General features: G+C 36.5%; 1 protein-coding gene across 8 annotated transcripts in view; it reads left to right on the top strand.

The window, feature by feature from the left end:
* Pka-R2 (cAMP-dependent protein kinase type II regulatory subunit) overlaps positions 1–23,598 on the top strand; it is a 405,682-nt gene that overhangs the window by 278,827 nt on the left and 103,257 nt on the right. The window lies entirely within an intron of this gene.

The raw sequence follows: 23,598 nt of genomic DNA, 5'->3' as shown, positions 1-23,598 counted from the left end.
AATAAATATGGCTTTCGATCAGGTATCGTGTGTATGCACCGATACTGCTATAGAAAAAATGATTTCAGATTACTGCTAGTGACTTCAATTGACTTCAAAAGTACTTATTCATGCAAATGATTTCAATATATGAATAACAGAAAAAAAGGATAAAAAAAAAAGAATTCGATGTCACAATACGAAGCATGAATGGTGACATTAGTTTTGAAATCCCAGTCATAGAATTTAAAAATTGAAAATTAATGCATCATTTTACATCCCTGCAGAACAGTTCTTGTTGTTGTTGTAGCGATAAGGACACTCCCAGAAGGCCTTGGGGAGTGTTAGCGATGTCGATGGTTCTTTTCCGGATGCAGATCCGGTACGTTCCGGTAACAAACACCATACAGGTACTAACCCGACCATCTGGGGAACAATTTGATATGACCACATGCACGGGATTCAAGGGGTTGTGTAGCGCAATATATAGCTTCTCCAACCCAATGGTAACCTCACCTTCGAGCGGCGAATCACGTTTCACTAACAGACGAGGCTCTGGCGACCCCAAGCTCCTCATGGAACTTGGGGGTGGGGAGGGAAGGATGGCCTGAAGGTTCAATGTGGCCATATAAATCGTTCCCGAGATGGTCGGGCTAGCACCTTAATGGTGCTGTGTTACCGGAGCGTATCGGATCTGTATCCGACAAAGGACCATCACATCGATAACACTCCCCAAAGCCTTCGGGGAGTAACCTAATTGCTACAACAACAAAACAACCACATGCAACCTTCTAGGCCATCCCAGCCTACTACCCCCTCGATCTATCAGGTGTTCGGGGTCCCCAGAGCCTTGGCTGCTAATGAAACAGGATTCGCCACGGGTAGGTGAGGTTGACAATTGGGTTGGAGGAGCTATATATTACGCTGGCAACCCCTTGAGAGGGTTGCGCTACAAAACCCTTTGAATCAGTTTGGTATTTTAGTCGCCTCTTACGACAGGCATACCTACCGCGGGTATATTCTAAGCCCCTAACCCGCAGGGGTTCCTGCAGAACAGTGATATGAGCGAATAGAAGGTCTTGGCTTCTAGACGTGTATGACCACAGTTAAATAATATAGCATCTCAGTGACTTCTCCCTGGAGTGGGATTTGAATCCGCATTCCGGCGATGACCGATTTGTGGACAAACACTCTCAACCAAATCCACGTCATGCCGAAATACCACTTTATCCCAATTGCAATGCAATTGTTGGTTATTTTCTTTGTGAACAAGTTTTGAATTGTAATGTTTTTAGAAACAACAACAACTAAATGAATGTTGTTTTTGTTATGGTTAATGCCCTTTTGCTTAATTTACGAAAACATTTTTAAAGCAGTTTTTAGTTTTTGATTTATTAAATATTTTTGGGAAATTTTTTTAACATAAAAAAATTTTTAGAAAATGTACTTAAAAGCATAATATAACATTACATACTTCAAAATACAAGCACATAGCATACAAAATTATGCTAATATTTCACACATCACAATTTTTAGCATAAAACAACTTGGCACTTCTTTTTAATAATCCATCTATATTTCTTCTATATATATAAAAAGAAGTGTACATTTTGATTGTCACTCCATAACTCGAGAACGGCTCGACAGATTGCCATGAAATTTTTAGGAAAGATACAGGAAGGAGAGATGATGGTTAGTTGATTTTGAAATCCCAAATCGGTTTAGCCATATATATATATATAAATCAAATTCTGTGTGTGTGTTCCCTATGAAAACGTGTTTGCTATACTTCGATCATCACCAAATTTTGGCTCGAGGTTCCTTCGATCAAGACGAAAGTTTTTCATATTTCAGAATTAAGACTTTTAAATTTAAATGGTTTTGTTTTTTGGCTATGCGAAAGAACTATCTTAGCTCCCAAAAATGATCATGTTAACAAAATCAATGATCGATTTCAAAATCAATTTCCTGGTGAAGTGATGAAATATAAATCGATCGACACAGTTACAGATGAAGATAAAATTGTGAATTATCCAAATGAATTTCTATACTCCTTAGAACCAAAAGGAATGCCTGCGCATATATCAACTTTGAAAATTGGCTCACCAGTCATGCTTCTTCCGAATGTAATCAAAGCAAAAATCATTAGCGGTAAAAGAAATACAATAATATAAAATAATATACAATAAGATACAAGAATAAAATATTTTAACAGAAAATTTCACCAAATATGCGAACAAAATTCAATTCAATTTACAGAACAATAAATTAAATTATCAACAAACAAAACAGAAAAAATAATGCAACATCCATTCGATCTCGGGCGTTACAACGTGCGCCTGGTAAAGCTAGTTTATTATAATTTTATTTGTTTGTTTTAATAAACATCAGACCAAACTATAAAAATATCTCACTTTTATGAAAGGTATAAAAACAGCGAAATATGTAAGGTATTTGCGGTATGCGCATGATATATGAACTCGTGCAATGAGCCAAAAAACTGTGAAGTACCTACTGACATATTATAATTGCCATGATAATACGAAAATGATGATCAAAATAAAATAAACAAAAAACCAGAGTATGTTGGTACTCATATTACTCTTTGGTAATGAGCCATAAAATGTATTGCTATGCTTACAGGTTTTGTACATGGGCAGAGAGATATACATAGTATATGTACAGAAGCGAACAGAAATATAGCAGCGGCAGTTTTTTTTTATCAAATTTCGTCAACTAATATCTTGTTTTTTCATTTTCGATATTTTAAGTAAAAACTTATATGAACTTTGAAACTGAAGCTATGCAAACAAAAACGTTTTCGAAAAATTAAAAAAAAATCAAGAAAATGTTTACAACGTTTCAAACTCTTTATTTGGAGCTCTCTGAATTTTTTCAGGTATGCAGTTTCGTAGTACAATCAATTTTATTCTAGAAAATAACAAGTTATACGGCTCTCAAAACTCTCACTGATTTATGACAAATTATTTACGAGGAGTGTTTGCAATTTTCTTTGCTTTATGACCGCGAGCCAAGTAAAGATGTATGGTCCGGTCTAAGCGCAGTTTTCCCAATGCTTCTTTGCATTCCAGGACACTTCTTGATGAATTACTGTATGAGATTATTGCCTTAAGCGGCGCTTGACTTACTTCGCGGCTATAATTTCCGCCAGAAATACGCTGCAGTAATTTGGCAGCCTGTAGGATCTTCTTATTTCTGGATCGGCACAGTAAACAGCAGACCCGACCCCTTCGCTAATTTAAAACCATGGGTATACACATGTATCTATAGTATGTTCTGCCATTATCGCATCTTGGCACTAACCTTACGGCTCAATAGTGGCTCCAAAATCTCTTTCGAAGCACAGGTACGCAACTATATATTCCGTTTGTCCGATATTAGACTGCGCTATACTGTTATGGCCATGCGGCCTGTTGCAGTTGCTTATGCGATATTTTTGGCCATAGAATCTGCAGTCGGCATGTGTAGATTGACATGCAATATTGCTGCCGGTTTTTAGGGCTCCCTTTATGTTAATCATTGATAATCTGCATACACCCACAAGTTTTTTGGTATACATGATTTTTTGTGTGGCTGTACACTAAACAAGGAACCCATAGTGAAGTATGGGTTTGACATTGCCGTAAATACCCAGTGAGAGAGTTGGGGTGATAGGCCCCACGTGCGTGCTAGCATCCTTTTGTATGCATACAGTGCCATGGAGGCTTTCTTCGCTCTCCCTTCCATATGGAGTTTCCTTCCACACGGACTATCTAATACAACTCTTAGATATTTTGTGCTATATCTTTCTTGAAGGGTTACCCCTTCAAGCTTGGGCTTAATCCAATTATGGATTTTGCATAGTAAAAAACAAACAATGTATTTGGCGAAATATTTGAATCTTCTACATTAGTTAACAAAAAATAAATACCTAACAATAAACTATCAAAACCAGCAGACACGCAAAATCTAGAAAAATTTTTAAATTACTAACTAAAACCCACCTCAACTTATTGCACAAACCACCGAGCGGTAAAACCGACCCTGTTTCGGAAACACGGTAGATCAATCACAGTTCAATAGCGAATCCTTGACTTGCTTGGTGTGGAACTATATGAAGTTGATTCCATATTTAATATTTTCTTATCACGCAACTATTTCTATGCACGCAGCTGTGCATACATAAAAAAATACATTTCTATACCCTGCAAAAAATCGTGCGATTAAACCCTAAAGAGAGCGGTCTGCGATTGATCTCTTTTGTCCATAATGTGGTATAATTGATCCCCTCTATTCCATTTTGGGTATATTTGGCATCAATCAGGTTCAAATTTATGTAGCAAATTGAACAAAAAATAATAATAAAAACAAACCGCAACGAAATGAATAAAATAAAAAATCAATTGTGATTGAATAGCATTATTTAAGAAAAGTGCGGAGCTCTATACCAAACCAAAGAGTTTTTTTAATAATTTGGGAAAAATTTAAACAACGTGACATCAGGACGGGCAAGGCGACAGCTGTTTCGATTATACCTTGTAAATCTCTTCAAAGCCTTTCTCCCGGGAGTGGGATTTGAACCCGCACTCCTACGGTGATTGAAGTGTTACAAACGCATTCAGCCACGTCATGCCTTAGTTGTTGTAAACCCTATCCCAATTGCCTTCTTTGCATATTTTCCTTATTCACAGTCCATATATAAAGAGGCCCACTCCGACACTACCCGTTCAGGCATAAACAGGTACAATAGGTCTCTCTATAGGATGTGCGCAAACAAAAGGGATCACTCCAACCCATATAAAGAGATCACAACTGGCTGTATTCGCATAGTCGTTTGCGACTCATCCCGGATTCATCCTAGACTAATCGCATTTTTTGCAGGGTAGCTACTCAGATGCCAGACGACGATGACAATTCATTTATAGACAGACACAAAAGTAGTGTTCATAATACAAAGTCATTACAATTTCTGGAATCAAAGACGCGTATCATATCTCATATGCAGACAATAAAACATCGTATACAACGCCACCGTTAGCGAACTACTGTTTTTTTTTATAAAACCAAATTCATGAACAACAGTAATAAAAAGCACGCGAAACATTTAAAAAAACAAATTGGAAGCAACAAATTTTATTGTTATCTGATGCCCTAAAGCTAGATACTTTTGTTGTTGGCGCATAACAATTAGATATGAGTTGATATATCTTAGTACATACATATGTTTTTAGATATTTACATATGTAGAGATCTGTATAACAAAACATGAAAGCGATATGAAGGTGTTGACAGCTTTTGTTATGCTAAACGCGATAAGGGTTAGCATTTTTTTTATTAGAATTTCTTGTTTTTATTTTTTTTTTTTCATAAATTTTATAGTGTTCACCTGTGCTTTTGTATGCAAGTGTACATATGTATGTGTGTTTGCATATGTGTAAATATGCATATATGAGTCCATTTAGCTTGCATCTCTTTCAATGAGAAAATTGCTATCGGTCACGTACGGTTTTTATGATGCTAGGTGAGCAGTCAAGTGCTGAAAGTTCATTAAAACGAAATTTGAATATCTATAGATATGCATATTCAGTGATATGCATTTAGATATGCTTCGATGTAGCTTTGTGCGTATGTACATTAGGGTGGGTAAAGAAAGTTTTTTTTTTTCTTTGGTACAATACAAACAAAAACAGATAGTTTGAAAAAAGTTCAGCTTTTTGTTTTAATATATAGAGATGTCTCATCGCGGCTCCAGATATGAGGCACCTTTAAACATTAAAAAATAAAAAGATAAAATTTGTACCGATTATCTTTTAGTATGTCCTGAACAATATTGTCTTTTCGGCCCATCATTATGCACATAAACGCATAAAGTTAAAGTTTGCATTATACATATGAGTAGTTTGTTCAGTGATTTTGTTGTCTTACAGAAAAGTACGTCAGCCATGAATCCTGAGCGATAACCTACTCCCAAAGGAAACAACAGTGAAGAGAAGTATCTTTCCACTGCTCCTTTCAGCTCAATGGGCTTTTTTTCCTCCCCTCGTATGATGTGTGTGGTATTTTGTTCAATTGTTCAATAGTGGCAGCTTAAATTTTTCGTTTAGAAACATTTTTTCTTAAAATTTTATCAATTGCTACAAATTTCGCAAAAAACAAAACCGGTTGAATACATATAAATTGCTTTCAGAGTTATTAATTTGCATGTCTCCATTTGCCAGACATTTTTTTTTTCAAATAAATTTTTTTATTAGCCGACTAAAAAAACGGCTATTATACATCATTTATCCACCATGTCGGAAAATCAACAAAGCAGATTTTCCGAAATGGTGGATAAATGATGTATAATAGCCGTTTTTTTTTTACACGTGTATACGCTTACGTTTGCGTTAAAAAAACGACTATCCTCGTTTAGATAATACTTAGGAGACCCATCTAGCGGCAGTGGTTAAATAACTAGCTACAGAACAGGGTGTACCTAAAATCGGAGACACAAACCTCGGTTCCGATGAATAGTGGATACACACCATTTTTAGAGGTGATACATAAAATTAGTGTTGAGGTGAAACATAGACACATATTTCAGTTACATCTGAGTAAAATGGGTATTGAAATTTAGTAGTTAGTACAAATTTTATGCGCAGCAAATTCAGAGGTGTATTTAACGTTTGACGCTTAGCAGTCCATATAAAGTTTAAGCGTAAACGTACATAGACGTAAAAAAAACACAGCTAATGTTTTCGAACGAAAATCGACACTGATGATGGCACAACGCCGAAACCGGTTTGTCTCAAAACCAAATTTGGCAAGGGATGACGGAAAATCGTCCCAATATTAGCTTTAAGTATGCAGTTTTAGAGAAAATAGAATTTTAATTTCATAGAGTGTAAGTTTAAAACCTCTAATAATAACTAGCCTTCGACTTTTAATAATCTTCTTTATCAAGTTGAAATTCTATGATTTACAGAGCTATTTAATTAAAATAAAAAATAATGTTTGAATGATTGAATTTTACAAAAGAAAAAAACTGGCTCAAAATAATTGTTTGTAATGTTTATTTTTTTTATGTTAAGAAATATTTAAAAAAAAAAAAAAAAAAAAAATAAAAATTTGTTTAATAATAAATATTCGATCGTACTGAAACTAAACAAACAATAATTTTGTTTTAATAAATTTCAAATAAAAATTTTTGTTGTCTTAACGGCCTATTGATTTGTAAGATTCGAAATGGAAGTTGCCTAAAACTTTTGCTTTCTTTCATTCAATTCCAATGAAAAAAAAAAAAACAAAAAACATAATTTTAAATTGAGAAAAAATTTCTCGTAACAATAATAATAATAAAAGAATTATTGCTAGGCCTTCAGCTCGATTAAAATCTGCAATTGTTATATTTCAAATATTAAAAAAATAACATTCAACAACATTTAAAAAAATAACATACAAAAATAATTATTTTTGTTTTTTATTTTATTTTTTCATCTTAGACTGGCTTTACAAATCTTGAAATAGCAGGAGGATTAGGTCTCTTTAAACTTTGCCAGTTTTGTGCACACCGAGCTAAAAAAATATGTACAAAAAAAAAAATTTTTTTATTCAAAAATATAAAAATCTTACTAACAGCAGCGCACACAAAAATAGAAGTGGCAATTTTTTCAAACTTCGCCAATTAAATGCTTCTTTTTTTCGATAGTTTAAGATAAAACTGTCATAAATCTTGTAACTGAAGCTATGCGAACGAATTTTAAAAAAGTTATAAAACAAGTAAGGACGGGACTGTCTTCGGCTGTGCCGAAGACTTCATACCTTTCATGAATGGGGTTGAACAATAATCTTATCCCGTTCGTAATCTCCAAATAATCGGATCTATAAGATAAGAAATATATAGTGAACGATTTTTAAGATATATATAAAATACAAAATGGCAAAAAACCCCTTATCTGAAGGATCAGTTGTATGGGATAGGTATATACTATATACATATAGCTCCGATCAAAGTGATTTTTTCAGGAAATCTTTTATGATATATTAGAATAAATATCACCAAGTTTAACGTTTTTATGTTGGAAATTAAGGGAGAAATTGCCAAAAATGTTTCTATCTGAACGATCGTTTGTATGGGATAGGTATATACTATATACATATAGCTCCGATCAAAGTGATTTTTTCAGGAAATCCTTTGTGATATATTGGAATAAATATCACCAAGTTTCACGTTTTTATATTGGAAATTAAGGGAGAAATGGCTAAAAATCGTTCTATCTGAACGATCGGTTGTATGGGATATATATTATATATAGCTCCGATCGAAATGATTTTTTCATGAAATCTTCTATGATATATTGGAATAAATATCACCAAGTTTAACGTTTTTATATTCGAAATTAAGGGAGAAATTGCCAAAAATCTTTCTATGTGAAAGATCGATTGTATGGGATATATACTATATATAGCTCCGATCAAAGTTATTTTTTCAGGATATCTTCTATGATATATTAGAATATATATCACCGAGTTTCACGTTTATACTTTCTAAATTGCGGCAGGAATGACCAAAATCGTCTTATCCGATCTAATATAATACAAAAATACATCCTTATGCCAAATTTCATTGAGATATCTCAAAATTTGAGGGACTAGTTTGCGTTCAAATAGACAGACGGACGGACAGACGGACATGGCTATAATAACTCAGTTCGTCGCCCTGATCAATTCGGTATACTTAATGGTGAGTCTAACTTCTATATTTCTCAACGTTACAAACATCGGACCAAAGTTAATATACCATTTCATGTTCATGAAAGGTATAAAAAACTCGAAGTTTCGAGAAATTTTTATGCGAGTTTCTAACATTTTATTTCAATTTTGCAATTTTTTTTTTTTTAAGAGATTGTTTTGTAGCCCAATCAATTTTACTCTAACAATCTACAAGTTATAGGTCCTTGAAAAGTCATTGATTTCTGACCATTTTTTGTGTGAGGCGTGTTTCAGATTTTCTTCTAAATATGTATGCAAAAGAAAAATGTTTTACACTCTGTATGGAGATCATTTAAATACTCTAGAACCTATACTTAAGTCAATTTGGGTATTTTAATTTATTTTTCATAACCATATTTTAAACACGTTTCACTTTTTTGCCATTATCTCAAGATTCGGAGGTAATCGCGCCTTACATTTATTTATTTTATTTTTCTCAAGATTTTGAGGTTGAATTGGGAAATTTGATTTGAAATTCGGAGTAATACATCCAAGTACATGTGTAGGTCTGTAATGTGCAGAACAACTTTAATGTGTGCCGGTATTGTTATTATGTAAAAAATTCATTAGTTCGGTATGAAACCATGAAACCTAAGAGAAATTACATCATGTTTCTATGTAATCAGAGTATCACCAGAGAGCTTGGATACCATACTTACATTCACCTAAAGCTCACATCAACACTTCATAAAGCATTAATCCAACAGATGCAATACAATGAGCTAAAACGAACGTAAGTCCATGACATAGCTTATGTAAGTAATCATGGGATTGTAGTTTTTGTTGTTGTTTTATATACATTGACTTGTGTGTTGGTAAAAAATTTAATGCAAAGTCATTTGACACGCACATTGTCACGTCAAAGTAAAATAATTTGATACGTTCGCCAAAGCAATGTCAATAATAACCAAAAAACATACAAAATACTATTTTTTTTTTTTTTTGTAAATATAAAATAGTATTTCTAGTACCAATATTGGTAATCACAATCTACAATCATAGTTTTATGATGATTGTAGATCTATTAAATAGACTAGTAAGCGCAGTTGTGCACAGATATACATACATACATAAATATACAGCAGCGAACACGAAAATAGCAGTGACAAATTTTATCAAATTTCGTCAGCTAAAATTGTATTTATTTTATTTCTAATTTTTTACGAAAAAACTTCCATGAATTGCGGTAGTGAAAAGCTGTGCCAACTATTCTCCAAATAGCAGTTTTGTATGCCAATAAATTTTGGTCAAACGAAATGCAAGTCATCAAAAAATAAATGTAAGGCGTGATAATCTCCGAATAGATTTTAGGCCGAGCTTCTCTTCCAATTTGCGCCGTACTCCTTTTAGTTTTTCCTACAAATTGGGCGGGACGCTACCTACTTTTTTTATGCCGATTCCATTTGGCATCTGCAAGGCAGATGAATTTTCACTGAGAGCTTTTCATGACAGAAATACACTCGGAGTGCTTGCCAAACACTGCCGAGGGGCGGCACCGCTTACGAAAATTTTCTTCTAATTGAAAAACCTTGTTTCTAAAATATTTGATGTTGCTTTGCTCGGGGCGTGAACCCAGTATCTTCGGTGGGGTAGGCGGAGCACGCTACCATCACACCACGGCGGCCGCACCATAGGTCTCCCAAAATTCGTTTTAATATTTGTTTTTTTTTTTTTTTTGGATTTAAGGGGTTAATAAGCATAAGTTTCGGCAACCCAAATGTCAACCTCAACTACGCGAGGCGAATTCTGTTACAAATATGAATGGCGCTGGCGACCTAGAGATCTTCACGAAACTAAAAAGGTGAATGTGGTGGCCTAGAAGTTTCCATGTGGTTATATTAAATCGTTCCGGAATTGATCGCGCTAGTACCTTAACGGTGCTTGTGACCGCGACGACCCGGTTTTTTATCCAGCCAAGTACCATCAAAATCGATGAAACTCCCCAAAATTTGAAAGGAGTTTCTTTACCGCTACAACAACAAGGACAGTTTTTCCGATTTTCTCCCATATAAAACCTAAGCTATGCTAACACGAAGATATCAGAGGCAATTTTTATCAAATTCCGTCAATTAAATTTTGGATAATTTAAGAAAAAACTTCTATGAATTTTGTAACTGAAACTGAAAAACGGTATAAGAAAATTTCGTACTTTTTATTTAGAGTTTGCATATAATTTTTTTTTCTTGTTTAATACGCAGTTTTTTAGTCTAATCAATTTTTATCTAACAAAGTACAATTTATAGGTCTCTCGAAATTTGCATAAATTTAAAACAATTTTTTTCGAAGGGTGTTTGACATTTTCAGCCATACAAAAAAAAAATTTACTTTTTGCATGTTGTTATAAAATTGATTGGGGCACAAAACTGCTTGCTTGAAAAATTCAGAACACTCTGAGTGTATCCACTCGTTCGACATTTTCCAAGTATTTTCACGAATCCTCGTTTTTGAAAACGTTCTTGAGATTGGTTTGCATAGTTCCAAATACAAAATTCATAAAATGTTTTTCTTAAATTATACAAAATAAAGAATATGAAGAATTTAATTGGCGAGATTTTATAAAATTTGCCACTGCTATTTTCGTGTTCGCTGCTGTAAGTAAATACAAATACACTAAATATTTAGCTGCTTTGTCAGTATGTGAGCGTTTTTGTGAAAAACATATAGTCATAAAAGAAAATTATCAAATGCATCGATTGTTGGAGCAGAATCCTTGTGTACAAAGCAAGTCAATCGATGGAGTGCGTACAATGCTACACAGCTACACAGTGAGAAAATTATTTGTTCACAGCACATATACATACATATGCATATCAAAGAATGTGTATATAAGTGTGTTTATATGTTTATGCGTATAATTCAACTCAATCTATATTCAATGTGTAAACAACAAAACAGAAAACCAGTAAAACCAGATAAATATTTAGAAAAGCCGACAGGCAGACACACCATAAACACATACACATATGTGCATACGAATATATGTACATATATATGGCGGTGAGTATCATATTGTAGCAATATTGACAGTTTGTTGGCTAATAAGTCAAAGCAATGACAATAGTTAGTAAATGTGAATCCATTCGCTCTGCTTTAAAATGTAAATAAAAGTTCGTATGCAATGTTACTCATACGCCAAAGCGTACCAAACTTTGACCATAGCTTGATTGAATGGAAGGGAGCGGTTAAGTTTAAACCATCCAATCTGTAGGAGTATGTAGCAGGCGGTTGAAGTGTCATTGTTTGATTTGTCAGTCCTTGATAGTATGAAGTTTTTGTGCACCATGCACTTATCAATGAGTTTCATTGCATGCACACTTATAAGCATATTTGGATTAGGGTGAGCTACAAATATATCGAAATATTTTTGTTCCTTTTTATACCTTTCATGAACATGAAATGGTATATTAACTTTGGTTCGATGTTTGTAACGTTGAGAAATATAGAAGATAGACTCACCATTAAGTATACCGAATTGATCAGGGCGACGAACTGAGTTGATATAGCCATGTCCGTCAATCTGTCCGTCCATCTGTCTGTTTGAACGCAAACTAGTCCCTCAAATTTTGAGATATATCAATGAAATTTGGCACAAGGATGTATTTTTGTATTATATTAGACGTTTGTCGGATCCGGTAGGATCGGACCTCTATAACATATATTTCCCATACAACCGATCGTTCAGATAAGACGATTTTGGTCATTCCTGCCGCAATTTAGAAAGTATAAACGTGAAACTCGGTGATATATATTCTAATATGTATATCACAGAAGATATCCTGAAAAAATCACTTTGATCGGAGCTATATATAGTTATATCCCATACAACCGATCGTTCAGATAGAAAGATTTTTGGCCATTTCTCCCTTAATTAAGAAAATATAAACGTGAAACTCTGTGATATATATTTTAATATATCATAGAAGATTTTCTGAAAAAATCACTTTGATCGGAGCTATATATAGTATATATCCCAAAAACCGAAAGATTTGTGGCAATTTCTCCCTTAATTTCCAATATAAAAACGTTACACTTGGTGATATTTATTCTAATATATCATAGAAGATTTCCTGTAAAAATCATTTAGATCGGAGCTATATATAATATATATCCCATACAACCGATCGTTCAGATAAAGGAGTTTTTTGCAATTTTTTTATATTTATCTTAAAATCGTTTAAGTATGTACATCTGTTCACTATATATTTCTTATCTTATACAGCATATTATTTGGAGATTACGTATGGGATAAGATAATTGTTCAGCCCCATTCATGAAAGGTATGAAGTCTTCGGCACGGCCGAAGACAGTCCCTTCCTTACTTGTTTTTAATGAAATTTCGTATACAACTGTGGAAAAGCATGAAAGCTATTGTTATGTTTTGAAAAAAAATTTTATGTATTTAATATATATGTAAAAATAAATTTTTGATTTGCTCACGATATAGGGGAAATTAAGGATGAAAGCGTTAGAAGTCGTATGCTACATAAGGGAATAAGGGAACTATTAGTATGTATAGAGCAATTGTAAGCCTAATGCGTGGGATTTTCTACCAAAAATTTATCGATTTGCTATCGAAACTTAATCCAATAGGCTTCGATTTGTTATCAGTGTCATGCTATCGAAGTGTTATCTATTTGTTATCGATGATTTATCGGTTGTTGTCCCTTCGCGATGTTTTGCAGGGCTACTATGGCAGGTGAGCTAAATTATGTGGAAATATAACATGCCCGCGTGCAGAACTCCCTCGATTGGCGGATGAAGGGGTTAAATATTTAGGGATAATTTGGTAGAAGAAATTGTCCTGGACACCCAATGTTGAAGATAGATCGATAAGACAAACCGATTCTGCTCTATGGGGTGCTGATCTGGTAGAATGCACTGGACACGGCGAGCACCATCAAAATATAAGTGTAAGTACAATGGACGGCGCTGATTGGTATCATCAGCGCCCTTTGAACCACCTACCTTGGCACGGATATCATGCTGAACATACATCCAGTAGATATTGCACGAAAGGCGGCCGCGGCCCGGTCGTTAGTCAGGCTTCATGCTATGGGCTTTGCGCTTTCTGACTTAGGGCACTCTAACCTTCTAACCAGGTTCGACTTTATCCCTGTAAAGACGAATTTTTGTGTGCCGATAACTGCTTTTTGTGCAAATTTCACCCCTGTCATTCCCCCGAGAGAGGACCGGGGCAGGAGATCCATCTGGAGCAGGGGACTACTTAACTTAATCACAGACGGGTTGAAGTTGGACGGAAATGGCTAAATGTAAGCCGCAAAATTAAGTTGGCTGGTCAATGCAGCCTCTTCCAAGCGGAAGTTGCCGCGATTAAGGATACGGCGGATGAAATGCTATCCAGTGCTACTGTCGTTAGAGAATTTAACATCTACTCGGATAGGCAAGCGGCTATCAAGCCCTTGAGTTCAACTAAAGTGCAATCGAGGGTAGTCTACGTGTGCCTGACTTCGTTTGCAATTGCATCGAACTATTTTATAATAAAGATTATCTGGGTCCCGTGCAACAGTGATACCCCGCGCAACTACCCTCCGCATCGGTACAGCTGAACCAGTTGAAATTGGCTATAGGAATTTCGGGATTCCGCTGGCCACCTGTGGTCTGCTTCTGCATAGATCGGCCTCGAGTCAGCTCGGAATTAAAAACGGCTTTTTCCTTGCTCCTGGAAATGACATTGTTAAACGCCCTTTCCAAGACACACAGAAAAATTTCTTTGTGCCTTCATTGCGAAGAAATTTTTTGATAAATTGAATAGAATGGGTAATTTAAGAGTAAAGTAATGACGTTTTCTTTTCTGAAAATACAATAATTATTTTCTACTGAATAAAAAAAAGCGCCAGGTGACCTATTTCAAATGTCGAATTTTTTCCAGAATGCCTGAATGAACATGGGATGAAGATGGGATGGCCTTTGGTGTACAGAGAGGGAAAGAGATATAGCACAATAGATCCAACTTAGGGTCACAGTGCATCTATCCGTAATCAAAACAAAAAGTCGAGAGTTCGAAGAGTTCATCGAAAGATTTATGTCTTTCTTGTGATGTCAGCGGCGTGCCCCGAAGGACTTTCAATGCTGAAAAAAAAAAAAACGAAAAACAAAATTTTCTGAAAACGATGCAGCCCAAACAGTATTCCTGCCGATATCCACTCAGACAGAGACATGTGGAGAAAAATATCTTCTCCTTCTTGCAGCGATAAGGAAACTTCCTGATCGTTTTGGGCAGTGTTATAATGTTGACGGTCCTTTGCAGATACTGAGGCGGTATGTTCTGGAAAATATCATCAATAAGGTACTATCCCGACCAGCGCAGGAAGGATTTGAAATGATCACGTTGAACCTTTTAGGTCATACAACACCTCTTTCTATGAGGAAAGTGAGGACGTCAAAGCCTCGCCTGCTAAATAAACAGCATTCGCCACTGGCAGGTAGGGTGACCCTTGAATCCCATAAGCACCCCAAAATCGTTTACACTGCTAAAAAACATAAGTAAAATAACAAGTAAGGGAGTCTACGTTCGCGTGAAACCGAACATTACATACCCAGCTGTACACCTGAAATGCTGTTATTGTTTGGTTTGTGTGCTTAATAGTCTTACAAGGCTGCGCAATAATACATATACATATGGTTCTGTTCTGAACTGATTTTTCTTCGAGTTATGGCTCCCGAAACATAGAAAATTGCTTAGTCATAAAATTTGAAGTTTTTCCTATTTATTGTTATAAATGCACTTGGGAAATGAAATACCATTAATTTTGCAAAGATATAGCTTATTTTATTCGTCCACGACCCTTTTAAAAATCTTTTATATAAAAGTGGGCGTGGTCCTTAACCGATTTCGTTAATTTTTCTTCAAAGCATTCCTTATAGTAAAGGCAACCTCTCTGCCGAATTTTGTTACGATAGGTTTAAGATTAAGATTAAGAAGGTTTTTGATTTATGATTAATAATATTTGTAAAATTGATTTTATCACAAGTGGGCGGTGCCACGCCCATTTAACATCTTTATTTTAATTTATATCAAGAATCTCAATATCAGTCCACACGTCAAAGTTCAACATTCTAGGTGTATTATTTACTAAATAATCAGGTTTTTTGTGATTTCCAAAATGTTATATATATAAAAAGTGGGCGTGGTTATCAACCGATTTCGCTAATTTTCAATACCAATCTATTCTGGGTCCAGGTAAGCTCGTGTACCAAATTTGATGAAGATATCTCAATATTTACTCAAGTTATCGTGTTAACGCACAGACGGGCGGACGGACGGACATGGCTCAATCAAATTTTTTTTCGATACTGCCGATTTTGATATATGGAAGTCTATATCTATCTCGATACCTTTCTACCTGTTAGGTTAGGTTAGGTTGAACTGGCCGGTCCATGAGGACCTCACTTAGACTGACTGAGTCCGTAGTGTTACCAGAAGTTTGTTTTAATGACCAAACTGAAAAACCCTATCAAAAACCAGGACCTATGTTATAAAATAAGTCCGTCCGTTTGGCAAATACTAAAAGCTTCCTACGACTTAAGCCACTTGCTGCTTCTAGATCTGACAGCTGTATCACTCCTAATAGCTGGATTCTTAGCCTAGCAAGTGCAGGGCACGAGCACAGAACGTGCTCGATCGTTTCCTCCTCCAACCCGCACTTCCTACATCTGCTATCACTGACCAAGCCTAATTTAAAGACATGTGACGCCAGAAGGCAGTGTCCAGTCAGAATACCCGTCATGAGTCTACACTCCTCTCTTTTTAATGATATAAGCAACTTTGTTAGTCTAACGTTGTAAGACCTACACATAATCTTCGACACTTTACAACCCCGTGCTTGAACCCACGCCTTGCCTCTTGGTCGATCATGTGCACTTCTAGCCTTCGCTTAATCTCGCCCAGTCCAATTGGGACGTCTACGGAGCAAGCTTCAAGGGATGCGCCCTTTTTAGCTAGTTCGTCCGCTTTTTCATTCCCATCTATTCCCATATGCCCTGGGACCCAATATAAATGTATGCTTCTCCCTGTCCCGATTCTCTCGCTGTGCTATGCGAGATGATTGCCTTAATTTCTCTTCCAGGGTTTCTACTGCTTTGGTTACGGCTAATATTTCCGCTTGGAACACGCTACAGTAATCCGGCAGCCTGCAGGATCTGCATATTTCCGGATCAGCACAGTATACCGCAGACCCTACTCCTTCCACTACTTTGGAACCATCTGTGTACACATGCATCGCCTCGTCCGCCATTTGCGCAACCTTGCGCCAGCCGTACACCTCTATTGTGGCCTTAAGATCTCACTCGAAGTGCAGATAGGGAATCAGGTAGTCTGTTCGTCTTGTGATTGATGACGCTATACTAATATGGCCATATGGTCGGCACTCAAGCTGCCCCGAGGCACGGAGCCTGGTTGCGGTTGTTAATGCTATGTTACTTGTTACCAGGTCTACAGGTTAAATGTGCAGTATGGCATACAGTGCAGCCGTCGGGGTTGTTTTCAGAGCTCCTGTAATGCTAAGCATCGATAGTCTGCATACCCCCTCTAATTTTTTGAGGTATGTTTTTGTGTGGCTTTCTACCAAACAAAAACTCCATAGTATAGAATAGGGCTTACAATCGCTGTAAAAACCCAATGAGAAAGAGAGGCCGATAAGCCCCACGTACACCCCAGCATTCTTTTACATGCATAGAGTGCCGTTGAGGCCTTCTTGACCCTCTCCTTCACGTCGAGGTTCCATTAAAGCCTACTGTCTAGGATGAGTCCCAGATATTTTGTGCAAGGTTTCTCCTGTAAAGTCACCCCTCCTAACTTAGGCCTGGTCCAGTTTGGGACCTTGTACCTCTTTGTAAACAAGACCATATCCGTCTTCTCCGCATTGACTTTCAACCCGACATTAGATGCCCAGATATGAATATCCCGAAGCGCCCGATCCATCAAAGAACTAATCGTTGGAAGGCACTTTCCACTTATGACAATTGCAACGGCATCTGCGTAAGCCGTAAGTTTTACGGGTCCCTCATCGAATCGCTTGAGCAGTTGGTTGATGATCAGCGTCCACAGCAGAGGTGAGAGCTGTACAACCAACCGTTATCCAATCAAAGTTATAATACCCTGTGTAAAAGTACAGCTCGGTATAAAAACTAGAAGATACTCAGACGAAAACAAATTGTTTATTAAGCACATTTCGTCGCCATAATGTTAAACCACTTGCACGGCATCACTCTGCGAATCGTCTGCACATATTTCTACATACAGATTTGCGTAAGTGCTGAGGATGTGTTTGAGATGGAATAACTATTTGCTATTCTTCTTCGAGGCGTTTCCGCTTTGTGATGCATAAATTGATTGACGAACAACAAATTGCGTACAGTGCCACTATTGCTGGAAGATAAAAAACTGTCGCATACATCCATATAGTTATACGTTTATTTTTAGTTTGCTAAAGTAACCCTGCAGGAAAGTTCGAGTGAATTAGAAGGGTAGGTGATACTTTTTTAAGTTTTTATAAAAAAATAAAAAATTTTGGGATGAGCTTACAACAACTAAGTGACAGTTCAACCATCGTAGGAGTGTGGTTCAAATTCCACTCCTGGGAGAAAAGGCTTTGAAGAGATTTACAAGGTATAATCGAAACAGATGTCGCCTTGTCCGTCCTGATGTCAAGTTGTTTAAATTTTTTCCAAATTATTAAATTAATTTCCCTGAATAGATATCGCCAGCCTTCTAAACTACTCCTTCCAATTAGAGCTGGTGATGCTCGGGTACTCAGGTTAAACCCGGATAAAGAGGACCAAGGTAATGAGCCACGTAATAGGGTACCTGCATCTTTTTTGCAGTAACTTAAGTTCTTATTGATCCTGGACGAAAAAATCGGTAAAGTCAACCGGAAAAAAATTTAGTTAGCAATTTTAACACGAGTAATGTCCCCACTGAAAAGATCGGTATATAACCACGCTTCATATTTTTATGTATCAAATAATTCCTAAAAATATAATTCTTGGATATTTTAAGAACAATTAGAGCTATTCTCTTCTAACCGACACATTTTTCGCCTGTGTAGAGCTAACTAAATTTGCATGAAAACCTTAAAAAATGGGGGTGGAAACGATAACTTGGAAACTTTAAAAGATATAGTGATGCAATTTGGCATACAATCGGTTTTCAAAGTTGATATATGCGCAGGCATTCCTTTTGGTTGTAAGGAGTATAGAAATTCATTTGGATAATTCACAATTTTATCTTCATCTGTAACTGTGTCGATCGATTTATATTTCGTCACTTCACCAGGAAATTGATTTTGAAAGCGATCATTGATTTTGTTGACATGATCATTTTTGGAAGCTAAGAAAGTTCTTTCGCATAGCCAAAAAACAAGAACATTTAAATTTAAAATTCTTAATTCTGAAATATGAAAGACGTTTGTCTTGATCGAAGGAACCTCGAGCCAAAATTTGGTGATGATCGAAGTATAGCAAACACGTTTTCATAGGGAACACACACACAGAATTTGATTTTTATAGAAGATGTATATAGACTGAAGCTAAACAATTTTTTTAACAGCGGCAGATTACTAAACGTCCAAAAGGCATAAAAGCTAAACTCAACAATGCAGTCAAACTTTAGGTGTTAAAATAACTTAAGTTTGTACGGCAGCCATAGTTTTTCCCCATTCCACATTTTACTGGAGGTTTTAGGACTTAACGTCACATAGCTCCTTACCAATTTTAATTATCCTACCATTACGATATGCAGTATAATATATTCCATTTGTATGGGAGGTGCCACACCCCCTTTTTTCCAATTCCATATTTTCTTGGTGGTGTTAAGGATTGACCTCAAATAACTCCTTACTGAATTTCAATGTTCTGGCATGTATACCTTCAAAGTTATGCAGTACCAAAGATTCCATTTTTATGGGAGGTGCCACGCCCCTTTTATATATCGAAATTGTTTTTAGCCTAAAACCTTCCCGTTGATCAAAGGAACCCATAACCAAAATTGGGTGATGATTGATGTGTGGGAAATACGTTTCCATAGCGAACACACACACACACTTCTTTTTATATATATAGAAGATTAGAGCTATTCTCTTCTAACTGACACATTTTTCGCCTGTGTAAAGCTAACTAAATTTGTATGAAAAACTTAAAAAATGGGGGTGGAAACGATAACTTGGAAACTTTAAAAGATATAGTGATGCAATTTGGCATACAATCGGTTTGATATCCACACCCTCTTACCGTTTAATACCGAAAAAAAGCATAGGAGACATATATATATAATGACCGAGAATTTTTCGGATACGGATAAAGATTAGGACCGTGGACTTTTTTTGTGAAGCATGTAATATTTTGAATTTAAGTGCTTTTGCAAATCCAAATATTTGTTTGGAAACAGGTACTTTGCAGCATCGGAACTTTTTTGGAACCGGTTTTTTTTAGATCTGAGTATTTTTTAGAACTAGGTACTATAACTCGAAATGGGCCCGAAAGCAGTTCCATATGCTCTTGAAAGGAACTGGATGCGGGTACTTTTTCAGAACTGTAACTCTTTCAAATCTGGGTATCTTTGGATCCGGTTACTCTTTCTGAACTGAAAATTTGTGTACAACTGTTTATATGTTTAGAACACATAATTTTCTTAGAACGCAATATTTTTTTAGATCAGGATACTTTATTGAACTCAATTACTTTGTTTGACGGCCAAACGAAGAACCCCAATCGGTTGCCAGGACTTATGCTATTGTATAACTCCGTCTTCTTGGCAAATACTACAAATTTTCTAGGACCTAGCTTAATTGCTCTCGAGATCAGGAAACTCTGCCGCACCTTAAAGTAGGTGCTCAGCCGTTTCCTGCTACATCTGCTGTTACTGACGAGGTCTAAGTTATAAGCATGTGACGCCAAAAGGCAGTGTCCATTAGTATGCCCATCGGGAACCTAAAGTCTGCTCTCTTCAGGGATATGCGCCACTTTGGAGTCTTATGTCGTAGGTTTTGCACATAATCTTAGAAATTTTGCAGCCCCGCGCTTCTGTGCATGACTTTCCTGCTTGATGAATCATATGCAACTCCTGTCTCATTTTGATATCTTCAGAATGGATTGGGGCGTCTACGGTCGACTCAGCGAGTGCTGTACCCTTTTTTGCGAACTCATCGCCATTTTCGTTACCTTCTATATTTCTGCTACTTTACTTTTCAGGATACTTCTTGATGAAGTACTGTGTGAGATTATTGCTTTAATCGCCCCTTGACTATCGATATATATATTGCCGAGACTGCAGCTTAAGCACGCTTCCTCCAGAACTTTTGATGCTTTCTTCATGGCTATAATTTCCGTCTAAATGAAATAATTAAAAAAATTTTTTTAAGTTAAATGGTTTCATTGAAAACAATACTGACATGAAGTAATAATAATACTAAAAGCTAGAAAATAATTAGGTAGGTCCTAGGTAGTACTCATCACACTCCTCAGCAATCTAGGGGGTTGATCAGACAATTAAATAAAAGCGTTGGGCGCGTGAAATTTTTAAAAATGTGAGGCGTAGCATAACCTGATTAAGGTTCAGTTGGTCTTACTTATGACTATCAATAGAAATTTGACGCGTCCAACACTTTTATTTAATTGTCTGTTCAACGCCCTAGATTGAGCAGGAGTGCAATGAATAGGAACCATATCGGACCACAAATACGATTTTTTGAAATATTTCGAATCATGCGCCACCTATCGGATCGGAACTATATTCCAAGTTTCAAGCTTGTAGCTTATCGGGAAGTTACTTAAATTTCAATTACAAAATTCGTAAACAACGTCCGGCTCGCTACACAGAGTCAAGCTAAATAAAACCGTTTCAAAACGCTGCAGTAGCATGTCAGCCTGTAGGATATTCTTATTTCTGGAACGACAAAGCAAACATCACAACCCTTCTGTTAATTTAGAACCATCGGTATACACTTGTAAAGTATGTTCTGCCATTTCTGAACCTTTGCACTAGCCCTCCTGCTAAATTTCACTCTACAAAAACATGCGAATCGCTGCCTAAGAAGACAACTTCGCACACATTCAGGGTCCTCTATTATTCACCGGGTACCCCATTACACAGGTCAAATCAGCAGCTGTACTTCCAATACATTCCACACAATTTTCTCAACTGGCAGTTTCTTTAAATATTCACAACACACTCATACACATTCTTACTTAAACTAATGCAACAACAATAAATCCGTGAATAAAATAATAGCGCGCTAAGTACATGCCTATCGTGCTATTAATAAAAGAGGGATGGCGACACCAAAACCTAAGAACCGGATAAATGTCATTTACTTAAACGTATACACTTCCATAAACAAATATGTATATAAACAATGCGTAAAGCTATGACTTGAATACATAAACTATTTATTTACCTCAAGCGATAGCGCGTGGAGTTTAGTATTATGTAAGTAAAAGTGACGCAAAAGTGACAACGAAGACTTCCGTTTCGTATTAACTTATGTCTTTGGTTTTTAGGGGCTTATTGCATACATACAAACAACTTGCTATGATAAATTGAAGTAGGTAGTTAATGATGTCACGCGACTTCTGTGATTTAGAGGGTATTGTGAACGCTTTATTTGTATGATGAGGTAAATGTTTGGGAACACAGTGCGATGTTTTGCAGGGCTTTTTGGTTACGTTGGCTGGGTGGGCTGGATGGTGTGGACTGCTTGTCAACCCTACCCAAAAAAAAACGCTGCGGTTATGTCAGGACCTCGGTCAAAGCCGCAATCTTAACCGATTAAGAAAGCAGTTAATGGGATTCTCTAAAGTGCTTTTAAGGTTAGCGACGGCGGCGTGCTGTAAAAGATGGCTTTCGACCCAAGTGACGGGTCGACAGATACCAAGATACTTTAGAAAATTTCGCTTTCAACAGTAGTTTGATGGATCCTATAGTGTATTTTTCATCGAAAATCTTCTCAGTAAAAGTCCATCTGTCTGGCAGATGCCGGTTGGAATCGACATAAAACATCGTTTCCGACGCACCGGATCTGCATCCGAAAAAGGACCACCAACATCGATAACACTCCTCAAGGCCTTCGGGGAGTGTCCTTATCGCTACAAAAATAAAATAAAACATCTGAGCTCGTTTTCGATTGCATAAAACTATTTTATAACTAGGACAAACTGGGTCCAGGGGTAGGAAGTTCAGAGTTCCGCTCGCTACTTTTAGTCTGCATCTGTATAGATAGGCTTCCATTCAGCTAAGCAAACGCTTGGCAGTAACTACTTCTTGCAAGATAGGGAGATTCTTCTGACCTAAAGTAGATGGCTGTGTTTGTGTTTAATGCTCTTTTATCAACGGCCTTTGAAGCTCTGGCAGGTCAGTGTCCAATGGACGTCTTTGTGGCGCATATAACAATATTCGAAGCTCCTTTCCGTCGAGCTTTTGACAGAATAGGGCGATGGTATAGTGGTCTCGAAACATTGGCATATCGGGAGAGTATATCCAATATCAGGAGCGAAGCGATTACATTGCTACGAAACGATTTTCTCAGTAGCTATAAGTTGTGTCGCCGTTATCTGATGTGGTATCATAACGTGCCTTCATGTGATCCACATGACCTTCTCATATCGAGGCAACTTGCGCTATTCTAACAAGTCCTCAAAAGATATGTATGTCAAATTTAATAACAAAAGATATCATTGTCCACTTCTCCGATCGTATCAACGTGGCAGGCATAATTGGCTTTATTAAGTTGGCTTATACTAACTTAGTTTAACTCTTGGCCTTGAGGGCCATCAGCTTCAGGTTGCCTTGTATACATTCAGTTTATCTTTCGGAAGTCAGTTTAGCTTGGCAGCATAAAGCGCTCGTCTGAAAGT

Source organism: Eurosta solidaginis, chromosome 3, assembly GCF_040869045.1.
Source record: "Eurosta solidaginis isolate ZX-2024a chromosome 3, ASM4086904v1, whole genome shotgun sequence".
NCBI classification, from domain to species: Eukaryota; Metazoa; Arthropoda; class Insecta; order Diptera; family Tephritidae; genus Eurosta; species Eurosta solidaginis.
Note: the sequence above shows the minus strand (reverse complement) of the source record. Positions and strands in the feature narration are given on the sequence as shown.